The sequence below is a fragment of the Ranitomeya imitator genome, chromosome 3 (genome assembly GCF_032444005.1).
Source record: "Ranitomeya imitator isolate aRanImi1 chromosome 3, aRanImi1.pri, whole genome shotgun sequence".
Classification (NCBI taxonomy): Eukaryota; Metazoa; Chordata; class Amphibia; order Anura; family Dendrobatidae; genus Ranitomeya; species Ranitomeya imitator.
This window is the reverse complement of record NC_091284.1, coordinates 266,794,467-266,811,164: the sequence shown is the minus strand read 5'-3', so window position 1 is coordinate 266,811,164 and position 16,698 is coordinate 266,794,467.

Genomic DNA, 16,698 nt, shown 5'->3' with positions numbered 1-16,698 from the left:
ACTTGAAGAAAGTAGGAGAGGACCATGTGGACGCCTTACAAATCTGGTCGATGGAGACATTTGCTCTTTCTGCCCAGGACATCGCCATGGCTCTCGTGGAATGGGCCTTCAGGAATAGCACTGACATAAGCTAGCTTTATGGCGTCTCTGCTTTCCCCAAGGTTCTGTAATCTAAATAACATAGAAGACACCTAATATCTAGGGAATGAGTTTTTCCTCTTTCTGGTTGCTTGGGTTAGGGCAGAAGGATGGTAGGACTATTTCCTGACTCTGGAACCTTGTCACCACGTTGGGGAGGTAAGCCAGGTCTAACTTCAACACTACCCTATTCTGCATGACCATTGTGTAGGGAGGGTCTGCTGACAAAGCCTGTAAATCACTTATTCTTCAGACCGAAGTGCTACTAGTAAAGCTGTTTTCAGTGAAACCACTTTCTCAGTGGCTGAGTCTAGCGGCTCAAAGGGACTCTACCAGTTGTGACAACACCAAATTTAGATCCCATGGAGGAGGCCTAGGAGATAGAACTGAACTGGATCTAGTACAGGCTCTGATGAACCTGGCCACCCACCTATTATTTGCCAGGTCACAATTATATAAGGCCCCAGTGCTGATACCTGAACCTTACGGGTACTGACTGCTAGGCCGAGCTCTAGTCTTTTCTGAAGGAATTCTAGTATGGATACTAACGGTACCTCCCCTTTCTGTACTGGTCCTGAAAAGGATAAGAATCTCTTCCAGATCCTCCCATAAATTTAAGTAGTTACCGGCTTTCTGCTACTAAGCAGGGTGGAGACTAATCTTGCTGAGAAACCCTTCACCTCTAAAAGTGACCTCAAATTCCAGGCTGTTAAATGCAGCCCAAATATCTGAGGATGGAGAAAGGGTCCCTGGGACAGGAGATCCTGGTCTTCCGGAAGGACCCATGGATCCGTTACCAACATTGCTGGCAGCCAGTAGAACCAAGGTCTGTTTGGCCAGAATGGAGCTATCAGAATTACCATGGCCCTGTCCTCCCTGATCTTAACACTGATGGTATGAGGCACACTGGAGGAAAGGCATAGAGGAGCCCCGATGCCCACTTTATCCTGAAAGCATCTACCGCCCACGGATGGGCTTAGGGAATATAATTTCTTGACCTTCCTGTTGTACTTTGAGGCAAAAAGGTCTCTCCAGGGACCACCCCACATGGCTACAATTTGTTTGAACACTGACTCCTTTAGGGACCATTCTCCCTGTGTTAACAGGTTGTGATTTAGAAAGTCTGCTCTTACATTCTCTGTTCCTGAGATATGCAGGGTCGACAATGAGTGGAAATATCTTTCTGCTAAAAGAAAAATCTCTCCTGCTACTGTCATTAGAGGAAGCGAGTGAGTACCCTCCTGGTGGTTTATGCTGTAGCCCGATTGTCCAATAATATCCTCACGTGGTGACCCTGTAGATGAGGTAAGAGCCCCCTCACCACCCTTTCAGCAGCTAGGAGCTCCCAATTGTTCGAGGAAAGATCCCTTTCTTGCCGACCCCAAGCACCTTGAAGCCATAAAGTGTCTAGGTGAGATCTCCACCACCAGGGACTGGCCTCTGTTGTAACAACCTTGGATGCTTTGATTACCCAAGGCACACCCTTGGGAGCTGAATCAATCTCTAACCACCATCTGAGTGACTGAATAACTGTTTCTGAGAGAGTCAACACCCCTTCTAGGTGACCCTGCAGAACCAGCTTGCTCTCCAGCACACGACTGAAGATCTCTTGTGTGGAACTGGGCCCACTTCACTGGTGGTATACAGGCAGTCAGAGACCCCATTATTGACATTGCTTTCCTGAGGGTCATTCTTGGATTCGTCATTGCTGATGAAACTAGCTCCTTGATTTTTCTCTCTTTCCTCTGGTAGTCAACATTCCTGTCTCACTGAGTCTATTACCAGACCTAAGAAACTTGTACAGTCACTAGTTCCAGTCTGGACTTTTGCAGGTTCAAACGCCACCCCAGAGTCTGCAAAGTGTCTCTGACCACCCCGACTTGTTCCTGACAGTGGAGTAGAGAACTGCCCACTATCAAAAAGTCGTCCAGATATGGTATCACCAAAATGTCCTTCTGGAGATGAGCAGTTACTTCCGCAATCAGCTTCGTGAATACCTAGGGGGCTACTGCTAGCCGAAGGGGAATGCTTGATATTGAAAATAATATACTCGACCTCTTATTTGCACCGGTGTCTCTACAAAAGTTTGTGATGGGAGATGATGGAAATTCAGTTTCAGGCCTGACCCCAAAATCTATAGAAACAATATCTCAAATACAGATATCATAATGTGATACCAGACATTAGGCCGAGACAGTAACACACCAGGACAACAATGAATGGTATCCTCTGGAGCTCCCTCAAGATATCAAAACGAAAAAAATTTGAAGCAAACAACCACAAAGTATATTAAAAATAGTAAATTTTATTTAATTATATTATATAAGATAAGTAATATAAGACAATGTTCAGAACAGAGCAAAAGACAGGGGGTTAATGGTGCACCATAAGTGATGGTACCCACAGGACAAGAACATGTATCGCTATTATATGTATGGTCCATACAAGGATCCAAATAAAATAAAGTGCCTAGTGCATACAGTCTCAAATATAGCTCAAATAGTCACATAGATCGCGGGTAGCAAAGTCCCTCCATATCAGACAGCCAAATGGCTAATGTGATTAGCTTAGTAAGGGAGACCCGAGACCATTAACAAAACTTACCCATGGGTATCCCTATGGACAAGAGCATGGGTAAGTTTTGTTAATGGTTCATGGGCCCGTGTAAATCAGTGGTGGTGGGCGTGCTTTGGAGCGGACAGGTGATCAGAATGGCGGGCATAAAGGGATGGGGGATTTAAGTGTGGGTATGCCTCCCTTGAGGAAGGTTTATCCGAATCGCGCGTCAGGAGGGCTGGGGACGTCGGGGCTCATCATCCAGCATTCGTCATTACACGGTATGTTAATAGTCTCATGCTCTGAATGGCTTGCTACTTTCTTTCTATCCCCACTGTCTGGTTATATTTTATATAGGAGTGTTAGCCATTCTGGATAGGATATTGTATTGCGTCTGACTTTGACTGCTGGACTATGGGTGCCGCTCTGTTCCCCTACCGTGCAATTACGGCTGTGTTGCCGATTTTAGTCTTTTACTGTCACTTTTGACCTTTTGTATTTGTATCCTAATAAAATTTGTATTTGCATTACTCTTGGACTGGTACACCATTTTCTCTGTGGTATTTTAGTAATTTTGGTGTGCCCTGCACATCTTATAAGTTTGGCTTCTATCTAATATGGTGCTATGATGTTTCATCTGTTTAGAAGCCATGCATGTTTTCCATGTTGATTCCTCTTATCATATGGCCGTGAAGGACGCTCCTTGTCCGACTTTTCAATCAACACCTGCTGCTCCTGCGCTGGCTGTAGCTGCTCTAGTGGCAGGGCCTCCATGTTGCTAGCTCTGTGCATTTGTGCCTTCCCTTTTAATGTTCCAGAAACCCCGGACGCCGTCAGGCTAGGCATTGCCCCCCTGGCCTTGCACATCATTCGTAGGTGACTTCCAATGCACGCATTCCCCAGCATCCTCCGGACTGCACGTGCGCTCTGAGGAGACTACCGTGCTGGGCATCGGACAGCTGCGCTGACACTTTGTCGGCCTCTGGTGCGCGTGCCATGCACTACCCACCAGCATACTACTGGGGCTGCTTCAGAGCCTGAAGAGCCCGGGAGAGCAGGAGGGAAGGTAAGTGAATCCCCTGCACGCTGCTTTATGGACACCGCTGAGCATCTCCTACCGGTTCCTGTGTCCTCACACCGCTCAGGGAGGGCAGAAAACATCCGACCTCCATGGCGCTACCGCAGCTCTGGCTGTGGCAGCAGCAGACCCAACTCTGCCCCATACCGACCATCCCAGACTCGGGCATTCTCTTCCAACTTCACCCCGGCACCGATGTGCTCTTGGCTGTGGGTTCTGGCACAGAGCCATCCCCCATACTCGCTCAGGGAGGGCAGCCAAATTGTGGCCTCCGAGGCGCTACCGACACCTGGTGACGGATGCAGCAGCCTGGCTGCCAAACCCCATCCGTCCCAGGGATCCTCTTCTGTCTTTATCTCGAGGGTTCCCCATCAAGGACAGGAAACAAACTGATGCCGAGAGAGGAGCCACCCTTTTTTATCTTGAAGGTTTCCTGTCCTTGAAGGGCGGATCTCCTCTCTCATTGTGCCTTCATGGATGACTAAAAAAAACTGGTTTGCATTTGCAATAATTTTGTTTTTTCAATTTCACCGGACTTTTTTTCCCAGTACACTGTTCCAGAATGAATGGTGTCATTCAAAAGTATAAAAGTACAATTACATAGTAACATAGTTAGCAAGGCTGAAAAATGAAATTTATCCATCCAGTTCAGCCTATATTCCTTCAGAATTAGGGTATGTGCACACATTGCCTGCGGTTTTTTCCTTACTGAATCCGCATCTCTTGGTAAAAATCCGCGCATTTTCGGTGCGTTTTTTTTATGCGGACTTGATGCTTTTTTATGCGTTTTTGAAAGCTAAATAAAGATCTATTATTGAACAAAAAAAAAAAGATTTGTAATGTAATTTTTTGTCCAACCTCCTCTTTTACATTTGTCCAACCCACACTCCATTACAGACAGATAGATAGACAAGCAGGCAGATAGATAGACAGGTAGATAGAGATGGGATAGATAGATCTATAGATAATATCATAATATCTATCGATCTATGTATAGATCTATCTATCTCATTCCTTCTATCTATCTGTAGATCTATCTATCATCTATCTATCTCATTCTTTTTATCTATCGATACATAGATATATCTATTCATATATCTATCTATAGATATATCTATGAATAGATGTAGATAGATATATGGATAGATAGATATATGAATAGATACAGTATACAGTTAAGTCCATATATATTTGGACAGAGACAAAAAATTTCTAATTTAGGCTATAGACATTACCACAATGAATTTTAAACAAAACAATTCAGATGCAGTTGAAGTTCAGACTTTCAGCTTTCATTTCAGGGTATTCACATTACAATTGGATGAAGGGTTTAGGAGTTTCAGCTCCTTAACATGTGCCACCCTGTTTTTAAAGGGACCAAAAGTAATTGGACAGATTCAATAATTATACATAAAATGTTCATTTCTAGTACTTGGTTGAAAACCCTTTGTTGGCAATGACTGCCTGAAGTCTTGAACTCATGGACATCACCAGACGCTGTGTTTCCTCCTTTTTGATGCTCTGCCAGGCCATCACTGCTGTGGTTTTCAGTTGTTGTTTGTTTGTGGGCCTTTCTGTCTGAAGTTTAGTCTTTAACAAGTGAAATGCATGCTCATTTGGGTTGAGATCAGGTGACTGACTTGGCCATTCAAGAATATTCCACTTATTTGCTTTAATAAACTCCTGGGTTGCTTTGGCTTTATATTTTGGGTCATTGTCCATCTCTAGTATGAAATGACAACCAATCAGTTTGGCTGCATTTGGCTGGATCTGAGCACACAGTATGGCTCTGAATACCTCAGAATTTGCTCGGCTGCTTCTGTGCTGTGTCACATCATCAATAAACACTAGTGACGCAGTGCCACTGGCAGCCATGCATGCCCAAGCCATCACACTGCCTCCGCCGTGTTTTACAGATGATGTGGTATACTTTGGATCATGAGCTCTACCACGCCTTCACCATACTTTTCTTGATCTTGATTTCATCTGTCCAAAGAATGTTCTTCCAGAACTGTGCTGGCTTTTTTAGATGCTTTTTAGTCTAGCCTTTTTCTTCTTGATGCTTATGAGTGGCTTGCACTGTGCAGTGAACCCTCTGTATTTACTTTCATGCAGTCTTCTCTTTATGGTAGATTTGGATATTGATATGCCTACCTCCTGGAGAGTGTTGTTCACTTGGCTGGCTGTTGTGAAGGGGTTTCTCTTCACCATGGAGATTATTCTGTGATCATCCACCACTGTTGTCTTCCGTGGGCGCCCAGGTCTTTTTGCATCGATGTGTTCACCAGTGCTTTCTTTCTTTCTCAGGATGTACCAACCTGTAGATTTTGCCACTCCAAATATTATAGCAATTTCTCGGATGGGTTTTTTCTGTTTTTGCAGCTTAAGGATGGCTTGTTTCACTTGCATGGAGAGCTCCTTTGACCGCATGTTTACTTCACAGCAAAACCTTACAAAAATGCAAGCACCACACCTCAAATCAACTCCAGGCCTTTTATCTGCTTAAATGAGAATGACATAACGAAGGGATTGCCCACACCTGTCCATGAAATAGCCTTGGAGTCAATTGTCCAATTACTTTTGGTCCCTATAAAAACAGGGTGGCGCATGTTAAGGAGCTGAAACTCCTAAACCCTTCATCCAATTTTAATGTGGATACCCTCAAATGAAAGCTGAAAGTCTGAACTTCAACTGCATCTGAATTGTTTTGTTTAAAATTCATTGTGGTAATGTCTATAACCAAAATTAGAAAAATGTTGTCTCTGTCCAAATACAGTACAGACCGAAAGTTAGGACACACCTTCTCATTTAAAGATTTTTCTGTATTTTCATGACTATGAAAATTGTACATTCACACAGAAGGCATCAAAACTATGAATTAACACATGTAGAATTATATACCGTATTTTTCGGACTACAAGACACAATTTTTCCCCCCAAAAAAGGGGGGAAAATGGGGGGTGTTTCTTATAGTTGGGATGCAGGCTTACCGGCAGTGGTGCGGCGGCAGAGGTGCGGGGATGATGAGGCGCAGTGAGCGGTATAGCATGAGCGGGGTCCCTTCCACAGGTGAGGCTACGCAGCGGCCCGGTAAGCAGCAGAGCCGGGTGAATCATGGCTTTATCGGTGGCAGCGGCCATCTTCCTGAAGCCGCATGTGCGCAGATGGAGTGCTTTGCTTCCTGGGACCTCAGGAAAATGGCCGCACGTGCGCAGATGGAGATCATGGCGGCCATTTTCCTGAAGCTGAGATCTAAATCTGCGAACTTGGCTTTAGGAAAATGGCCACCGCGATCTCCATCTGCGCACGCACGGCCACCCGCAGCCATTTTCCTAAAGCCCCGGGAAGCAGAGCACTTCTTCTGCGCACGCGTGGCCTCAGGAAGATGGCTGCCGCCACGATAAAGCCATGATTCACCCGGCTCTGCTGCTTACCTTGGATACCGGGCCGCTGCGTCACCTCACTTTTGGAAGGGACCCTGCTCACGCCATACCGCTCATTGCGCCTCATCATCCCTGCACCTCTTCCGCCGCCACAGCACTGCTGCAACCCCCCCATGGACACCAGGCTGTGGCGTCGCCCACCTAAACAGGAAGGGACCTTGCTCAGGTGCACGCCATATCGCCCACCGCATCACCGCACCTCTGCCGAAACCATTCCTCCTGTGATCCTGCTTTGCCACCGCCAGCCCTCAGGTTAGATACTTTAAATTCAGACAATAAGACGGACCCCCATCTTATAAAAAATATTTTTTTCTGCAATTTTCACCCCAAATTTGGGGTGCGTCTTAGGCCGGCCTCACACTCAGCATATAAAAATACGGTCCGTATTCTACGGCCGTAATACGCCACAAAATTCCAAAAACGGTGATCCGTAAGTACTCCGTAGGCAAGGTGTGGTCGCGTATTTTGCGCATCTAATGTTGCATATGTAATCCGTATGCCCACCATAATGCGTATTTTTCACGCAACCTGACAAAATGGACATTTAACGGTTTTGGAGGCTGAAATTGATTTAAATCACCATCAGCAACCCTATTTAAGGCCTCTACAACAGGTGGCTCACTCCCATATGGCCATTTTGTGGTTTTGCATCTGTTGTAGTGTTGTGGTAACGTTTGCACCATGTCTGACCTCCTGCAGTTCGCCCCAACGCAGCGTGTTCTGTTTAACTGGGTCTTGTCGCGTCGGTTTGGCCAGCCATATCCTGTGATTGTGGATCCGCGAAGGAGGAGCAGAAGAATGTGGGTGCATCCTCTTTTGACTAAACGCCTCACTAAAGGCCATTTTCATCGGCTCTATACAGCTCTGCGGGCACATCCTGAAAAATTCTATCTCTACTGTCGCATGACAATCCAAACATTTAACAGATTGTTGGAGATATTACGGCCAGGAATCACATATCAGGACACAAGGATGCGCAAAGCCATATCCGCCGAGGAACGTCTTCTCCTTACCTTACGGTATGTATTCTACATCCTCACATACTGTATGTTGATGATCTTTTTTTTTAATGTGTTTGTTTCTATCAGGTATTTTCATGAATATGTGTACATTAGGTAACAAGCAGATGTTACAAAGTTTGGAAAATGTTATAGTTAAGCACCCTAAGGACATTTTTCACTTTACAGCGTTAAGCATGTTTCTGAAAATTGCAAATATGAGTGTGCTTATTCATGTTTTGTATGAACTCTTGAAACCTACCTAATATTGCTTTTTTGTTCACTTTCAGCTTCTTGACCACTGGATTGTCATTTGCGGGACTCCACCTGGAGTTTTTGATTGGCCGATCAACAATTTCTGGCGGTCAACCTGTAGGCAAATATGGGATAGACTCAAGGACCTTGTGATGCCTGAGCCAAAACAGGCTGATTGGCTCAAAATAGCCTGTGGGTTCCAGGACAATTGTGACTTTCCAAACTGCTTTGGAGCGGTGAATGGGAAACATATCAGGGTACCTGTAAGCCACCGAACTCTGGCTCCCAATTCTACAACTATAAGCAGTTTTTCTCTGTAGTTCTGTTAGCTGTAGTTGACAGTAACTACAGGTTTATAATTGTAGACATTGGGGCCTATGGCCGAACTGGAGACTCTAGGGTCTTCAATTCGTCCATTATGGGTCGGCGGCTACATGACAACCAGTTAGACCTCCCACCACAACAACTCCCAGGCTCCACTGCAGAAGCACTGCCTTTTTTTTTGTGTTGGAGATGAGGCGTACCAACTCACCAGACATGTCATGAGGCCTTATTCCCGGCGCACCCTCGACCACCATCGGGGGATCTTTAATTTGTCCCTTTCTAGGGCGCGTAGACTGGTGGAGTGCGCCTTTAGTATTCTTGTAGCCAAATGGCGTGTCCTACAGACTGCCATATAGCTCAGTGAGGCTACAGTCAATGAAGTTATCAAAGCATCAGTAATTTTGCACAATTATACCCGCATACATGATTGCTTCTCAGATGGTAATGATGAAAACATGTTGAGTAGTGTAATTAGGCCAACACCACATGGCCCTCCTCCGCGCCGTCCCCTTTCTGGCCTAAAAGTTAGGGATGTTTTGACCAATGTTTCTCCTCAGGGTTCTACTCCCTGGCAAGATGATGCTGTTTCTCAGTTGTGATTTCCTTATTTTCTAGATATCTTTGTCAAATATAATTTTTTAAGTCACTGAAACAGTTCTGTGTGTGTTGTGTTTCCTTAATGACTAGATGTTTATGTTTAGAGCATACAGTTAGGGCCAGAAATATTTGGACAGTGACACAATTTTCGCGAGTTGGGCTCTGCATGCCACCACATTGGATTTGAAATGAAACCTCTACAACAGAATTCAAGTGCAGATTGTAACGTTTAATTTGAAGGGTTGAACAAAAATATCTGATAGAAAATGTAGGAATTGTACACATTTCTTTACAAACACTCCACATTTTAGGAGGTCAAAAGTAATTGGACAAATAAACATAACCCAAACAAAATATTTTTATTTTCAATATTTTGTTGCAAATCCTTTGGAGGCAATCACTGCCTTAAGTCTGGAACCCATGCACATCACCAAACGCTGGGTTTCCTCCTTCTTAATGCTTTGCCAGGCCTTTACAGCCGCAGCCTTCAGGTCTTGCTTGTTTGTGGGTCTTTCCGTCTTAAGTCTGGATTTGAGCAAGTGAAATGCATGCTCAATTGGGTTTAGATCTGGAGATTGACTTGGCCATTGCAGAATGTTCCACTTTTTGGCACTCATGAACTCCTGGGTAGCTTTGGATGTATGCTTGGGGTCATTGTCCATCTGTACTATGAAGCGCCGTCCAATCAACTTTGCAGCATTTGGCTGAATCTGGGCTGAAAGTATATCCCGGTACACTTCAGAATTCATCCGGCTACTCTTGTCTGCTCTTATGTCATCAATAAACACAAGTGACCCAGTGCCATTGAAAGCCATGCATGCCCATGCCATCACGTTGCCTCCACCATGTTTTACAGAGGATGTGGTGTGCCTTGGATCATGTGCCATTCCCTTTCTTCTCCAAACTTTTTTCTTCCCATCATTCTGGTACAGGTTGATCTTTGTCTCATCTGTCCATAGAATACTTTTCCAGAACTGAGCTGGCTTCTTGAGGTGTTTTTCTGCAAATTTAACTCTGGCCTGTCTATTTTTGGTATTGATGAATGGTTTGCATCTAGATGTGAACCCTTTGTATTTACTGTCATGGAGTCTTCTCTTTACTGTTGACTTAGAGACAGATACACCTACTTCACTGAGAGTGTTCTGGACTTCAGTTGATGTTGTGAACGGGTTCTTCTTCACCAAATTAAGTATGTGGCGATCATCCACCACTGTTGTCATCCGTGGACGCCCAGGCCTTTTTGAGTTCCCAAGCTCACCAGTCAATTCCTTTTTTCTCAGAATGTACCCAACTGTTGATTTTGCTACTCCAAGCATGTCTGCTATCTCTCTGATGGATTTTTTCTTTTTTTTCAGCCTCAGGATGTTCTGCTTCACCTCAATTGAGAGTTCCTTTGACCGCATGTTGTCTGCTCACAGCAACAGCTTCCAAATGCAGAACCACACACCTGGAATCCACCCCTGACCTTTTAACTACTTCATTGATTACAGGTTAACGAGGGAGACGCCTTCAGAGTTAATTGCAGCCCTTAGAGTCCATTGTCCAATTACTTTTGGTCCCTTGAAAAAGAGGACGCTATGCATTACAGAGCTATGATTCCTAAACCCTTTCTCCGATTTGGATGTGGAAACTATCATATTGCAGCTGGGAGTGTGCACTTTCAGCCCATATTATATATATAATTGTATTTCTGAACATGTTTTTGTAAACAGCTAAAATAACAAAACTTGTGTCACTGTCCAAATATTTCTGGCCCTAACTGTATCTGTGTGATGTAATAATGATTGGCCCACAAACATCAATTGGCTTTTGTCAAATTTTTTTACTAACATCAAAAGCCTTTTTTCGTAAACTTGTCACCATATTTTAGTCATATGGTTTTTTTGGCTTGTTTTTTTAAACAAGTAACCACAACAAAGTGCAAATACTAGCCAAACAAATACAAAACATGGTAGGCAGCTCACAAAAATAAAGAATATAAACAAACAAACAAAAAACATTACAGATCCCTGTAAGTTGGCGGGGGAGATGGCGGCAGCTCAGGGTCCTGTTCAGAGGGCCTTTGTTGGGCCAATTGTCCTTCACCCTGTGAGGATGCTGTGGCTTATGACGCAGAATAATGGCCTTGTCCATATTGGCCAGTTGTGTGTTGTCCATAAGCTAATTGGCTCTGGCCCTCATGCTGACGGACATATTGGCTCGCATCATACCCAACCCCAAAATGGCCATGTTGTCCAAACCCAGGTTGGAACCAGCCTACATCACGGGGTCTGGAAAAGTGGCCATATTGGGAATGTGGGTTGTAGGCTGCCATTTGGAACAGTGCTGGCCTTTGTAGATTTTGGGGTGGGAGGGGTTGAGGTGTAGGCATACGTATAGTAGGTGCTGCAAATCCTGATTGATCCTGCACCTGTTGAGTGAATTGAAGGTGCAAGAGGTTTGTTTGGGAAAGCTGCCTTCGCTCCAGATATTCAAACACCTCATAGGGGTTATTTGGAGGGGTGCTTAAATCAATCAGGATTTGCATACACCCTCTCACACGTAGCCTCACCTCACGGGGAAGTGGTCTAAGGTAATGGGCAAGGCTGCGGGCAAAGGCCTCCTCTCCATCATCCGTGGCTGCCCTAGCCAAATAATTGAGGACCCCAGCGTCCACATCACTCCTTGTGGCTTGCAGCTCTCTCCTTCGGCGGCCTCTATGTAAAAGCCCAGCTGCCTGTGGGGATGACACCAGTGGGCCTGTAGGGCTGCTGCTCTGGCCATGTTCCTCATGCCTTCCCTGATCATGTGCTGCTGAGAGTGGTGGTGCTGCATCTTCCTCACTTGCTGCAGCCTGCAGTGATGATAAAGCTGATGGCTCTTCAAGGATGGATGTGGAAGATTCCAAAGATGGGCCTGCCACCTCTTCATCCAGACTTACGGGATCTATCACAGCCTCCGATTCAGACCCGGTCTCCCTCTCTGTGAGGTTGGACTGTGTTCTGTTATCAAACAAAAAATAAAAGAAAAATGAATTAAAAGGTTTTTTAGTTGTGGCCATTCTTTTATTACACATCTGTGAGCTCTAATCACAATAATTACCTACACACAACCTCAGATCAGCACAAGATCTCCTTCTGTACTCCACCTATTCCCACAATGGTAGGCAAGAGTTATCTTGTGTATCACCCCTACTGTAAAAACCACTATCACAACACATCATACTGTCGCATACCATTGAAAGCTACACAAACCGCATGAAGACCCACCTCTTCAAACAATCAGATAACCTGCAGTAACCACCCAAAAATGAAAGACGGTCATAATATATATATTTTTTCTTCTTCAGTGGGGCTGCTGACCCACTTCTTGCTCGCTGCTGCCTTTCCCGCCGGTACTGGTCCCGGATGCTGCGCCATCGTGTCATTACATCATCCACTGCAATTACATGTTAACAAATATTGTTTAAGCTCATTATGCACATAGCTTAGTCCAGTTGTCAGTGATATATTATTCTTATTATTATTGTTTATTTTTCTTGCACCATTATTTCCATGGTGCTGTAGATGATAAAGGGGTTACATGCAGAGCTCTAGATATCGGTCACAGTAAACAACTTTACAGTGACAGACTGGTACAGAGGGGAGAGGACCCTGTCCTTGCAAACATACATTAGCTAATATTTGACAGAGGATAATAAAATGCCTTGTTAACTAATTATCCTAAAGTTTAAATTTATGGAAAAACAAATACCAGGGTCAACACCCCTCTGGACGAGGTATGAGGCCAAAAAAAGATTTATCAGCGCAACATCAAGATTAGCTATGTACATAAACACTTTATCATGTTAATCAGCTTTTTGTTTGGCCAAAAATTATTATTATTATACATTTTTGTAGCGCCATTTATTCCATGGCGCTTTACATGTGAATACGGGTCAAATATAGACAAATACATTAAACATGAGCAGATAACAAGGCACACGAGTACATAAGGAGGGAGGACCCTGCCCGCGAGGGCTCACAGTCTGCAGGGGGTGGGTGAGGATACACTAGGAGAGGGAAGAGCTGGCTGTGCGGCTGTTCAGTAGGTTGAGGATCACTGCAGGCTGTAGGCTTGTCGGAAGAGATGAGTCTTCAGATTCTTTTTGAAGGTTTCTATGGTAGGCGCAAGTCTGATGTGTTGGGGTAGAGAGTTCCAGAGTATGGGGGAAGCACGGGAGAAGTCTTGGATGCGGTTATGGGAAGAAGAGATGAGAGGGGAGTAGAGAAGGAGGTCTTGGGAGGATCGGAGGTCGCGTGTAGGTAGGTACCGGGAGACCATGTCACAGATGTATGGAGGAGACAGGTTGTGGATGGCTTTGTATGTCAGTGTGAGGGTTTTGAACTGGAGTCTCTGGGCGATAGGAAGCCAGTGAAGGGCTTGACACAGGGGAGAGGCTGGGGAATAGCGGGGGGACAGGTGGATTAGTCGGGCAGCAGAGTGTAGGATGGATTGGAGTGGTGCCAGAGTGCTAGAGGGGAGTCCAGAGAGTAGGAGGTTGCAGTAGTCGAGGCGGGAGATGATAAGGGCATGCACTAGCGTTTTTGCAGTGTTGCGGTCAAGGAAAGCACGGATCCGGGAAATATTTTTGAGTTTGAGACGACAGGAGGAGGCAAGGGCTTGGATATGTGGCTTGAAAGAGAGGGCAGAGTCGAGGATCACCCCGAGGCACCGGGCGAGTGGGACTGGGGATAGTGAGCAGCCATTGACATTGATGGATAGGTCTGGTGGAGGGGTAGAGTGAGATGGGGGAAAGATGATGAATTCTGTTTTGTCCATGTTCAGTTGTAGAAAGCGAGCAGAAAAGAAGGCTGAAATGGCAGACAGACAGTGCGGGATTTTGGTAAGCAAGGAGGAGAGGTCAGGTCCGGAGAGGTAGATCTGCGTGTCGTCAGCGTAGAGATGGTACTGCATACCGTGGGATTCTATGAGCTGTCCCAGGCCGAAAGTGTAGATGGAGAAGAGTAGGGGTCCTAGAACAGAGCCTTGAGGAACACCGACTGACAAGGGGCGAAGTGAGGAGGTGGTGTGGGGGAGGGAGACACTGAATGTTCGGTCTGTTAGATATGACGAGATCCAGGAAAGGGCCAAGTCTGTGATGCCAAGGGATGAGAGGATTTGTAGCAAAAGGGAGTGGTCAACAGTGTCAAAGGCAGAAGACAAGTCCAGGAGAAGGAGGACAGAGTAGTGTCGCTTGCTCCTGGCACTTAGTAGGTCATTGGTGACTTTAGTTAGGGCAGTTTCAGTTGAGTGATGGGAACGGAAGCCTGATTGTAACCGATCAAAGAGGGAGCAGGAGGAGAAGTGGGAGGACAGTTCAAGATGGACGTGTTGCTCCAGCAATTTGGAGGCATAAGGGAGAAGAGATATTGGGCGATAGCTAGACACAGAGGATGGGTCGAGGGAGGGCCTTTTGAGGATGGGTGTGATCTTGGCATGCTTGAAGGATGAGGGAAAGACACCTGTTGTGAGTGAGAGGTTGAAGAGGTGCGTTAGGGTTGGGATGAAGACCGTGGAAAAGTTAGGGATGAGGTGGGATGGGAGCGGGTCAAGCGTGCAGGTGGTGAGGTGTGATCTTGACAGGAGGGTGGAGAGCTGATCTTCTGTCATGGTGGAGAAGCTGGTTTTGGAGGAGCAGGGTTGAGCAGCTAAGAGGGGCAGTGGGCGCTGTGGGCCAAAGCTTTCTCTGATCGTATCGATCTTCTGTTTAAAGAAAGAGGCGAAGTCATCAGCAGAAATGAGGGGGGAGGGAGGAGGTGCGGGGGGACGGAGTAGAGAATTGAAAGTGTTGAAAAGCTGTTTAGGGTTGTGGGACAGGGAGGATATGAGGGATGAGAAGTAAGTTTGTTTTGCGGCAGTGAGCGCAGACTTGAAGCTGGCGAGGGACTGCTTGTATGCAGTGAAGTGGTCGGCAGAGTGGGATCGCTTCCATCTCCGCTCAGCAATCCTGGAAGCCCGTCTCAATTCTTTGGTCAGGCTGGTCAGCCAGGGCTGCCTGTTAATTGTACGAGTTTTACTATGCATGAGTGGGGCGGCCGAATCGAGTGTTGTTGTTATTGTGGTGTTATAAAAAGTGGCAGCAGCATCTGTGTCGTGAAGGGAAGCTATGTCTGTGAGAGGGAGAAGGGACTCAGAGAGTGATTGTAAGTTGAGATGTTTGAGATTTCTGCGAGGGTGAGTGAGTTTGTGGAGTGGGGGTTGCACACTAGGAGAGGAGAGGGACGAGAATGTCAGTAGGTTGTGGTCAGACAGGGGGAGGGGTGTGTTAGTGAGATTAGTAAGGGAGCAGAGGCGGGTGAAGATGAGGTCCAGCGTGTGGCCATCTTTGTGAGTGGCCTCAGAGGACCATTGAGTGAGGCCAAAGGAGGCAGTCAGGGATAAAAGTTTAGAGGTAGCTGAGGTGAAAGTGTCAATGGGGACATTGAAATCACCCATGATGATAGTGGGGATGTCAACAGAGAGGAAATGAAGTAGCCAGGTGGTGAAGTGGTCGAGAAAGGTGGAGATGGAAATGCCCACAAATGAATAGAAAGATAAAAATGATTATTCCAGTAATCATGTAGGGAAAGCATCTTGGAAAGTAAATTATTGTGAATACATGAGTGTACTTACATAGTCTTGTCTGCTCTGCACGTGGCCGTTGGGCATAATCTGGGAATAGGATCCCACAGATGGTCCTCCAAGCTGCCTCTTTCCTGGCCCGGTTGGAATAATTTGGATCCCGCTGGTCCCATATTTCTGGCCTTTCTTGGACCAGGATGAGGAGCATATCCACATTTATTATGCTGGCCATGATGCTTGCTACTCCGTGGAGGCGAGCACCAGACTTCCGGGATGTCTGTGTGGCTTTCTGAGCTAATTAGCATGTCTGAGCTTCCTGATTGAGGGCTTGACACAATTCCTTGCACCTGGCGATGTCTGGAGATGTCTGGCGTATTTCTCGCAAGTCGCACTGTTGGTCCGTGTGTAATCCGTATTTTTCTGGCCCCCATAGACTTTCATTGGCGTATTTTTTGCGCAATACAGTGACAAACGCAGCATGCTGCAATTTTCTACGGCCATAGAAGACCGTATAATACGGATCAGTAAAATATGGCATATAGGAGCTGGGCCATAGAGAATCATTGTACTGTATGCAATCCGTATTTTCTGCACCTCTCATACGTCCGTAAAACACGCTAGTGTGAGGCCGGCCTTATAGTCCGAAAAATACGGTACTTAACAAAAAAGTGTGAAACAACTGAAATTATATTCTAGGTTCTTCAAAGTAGCCACCTTTTGCTTTGAT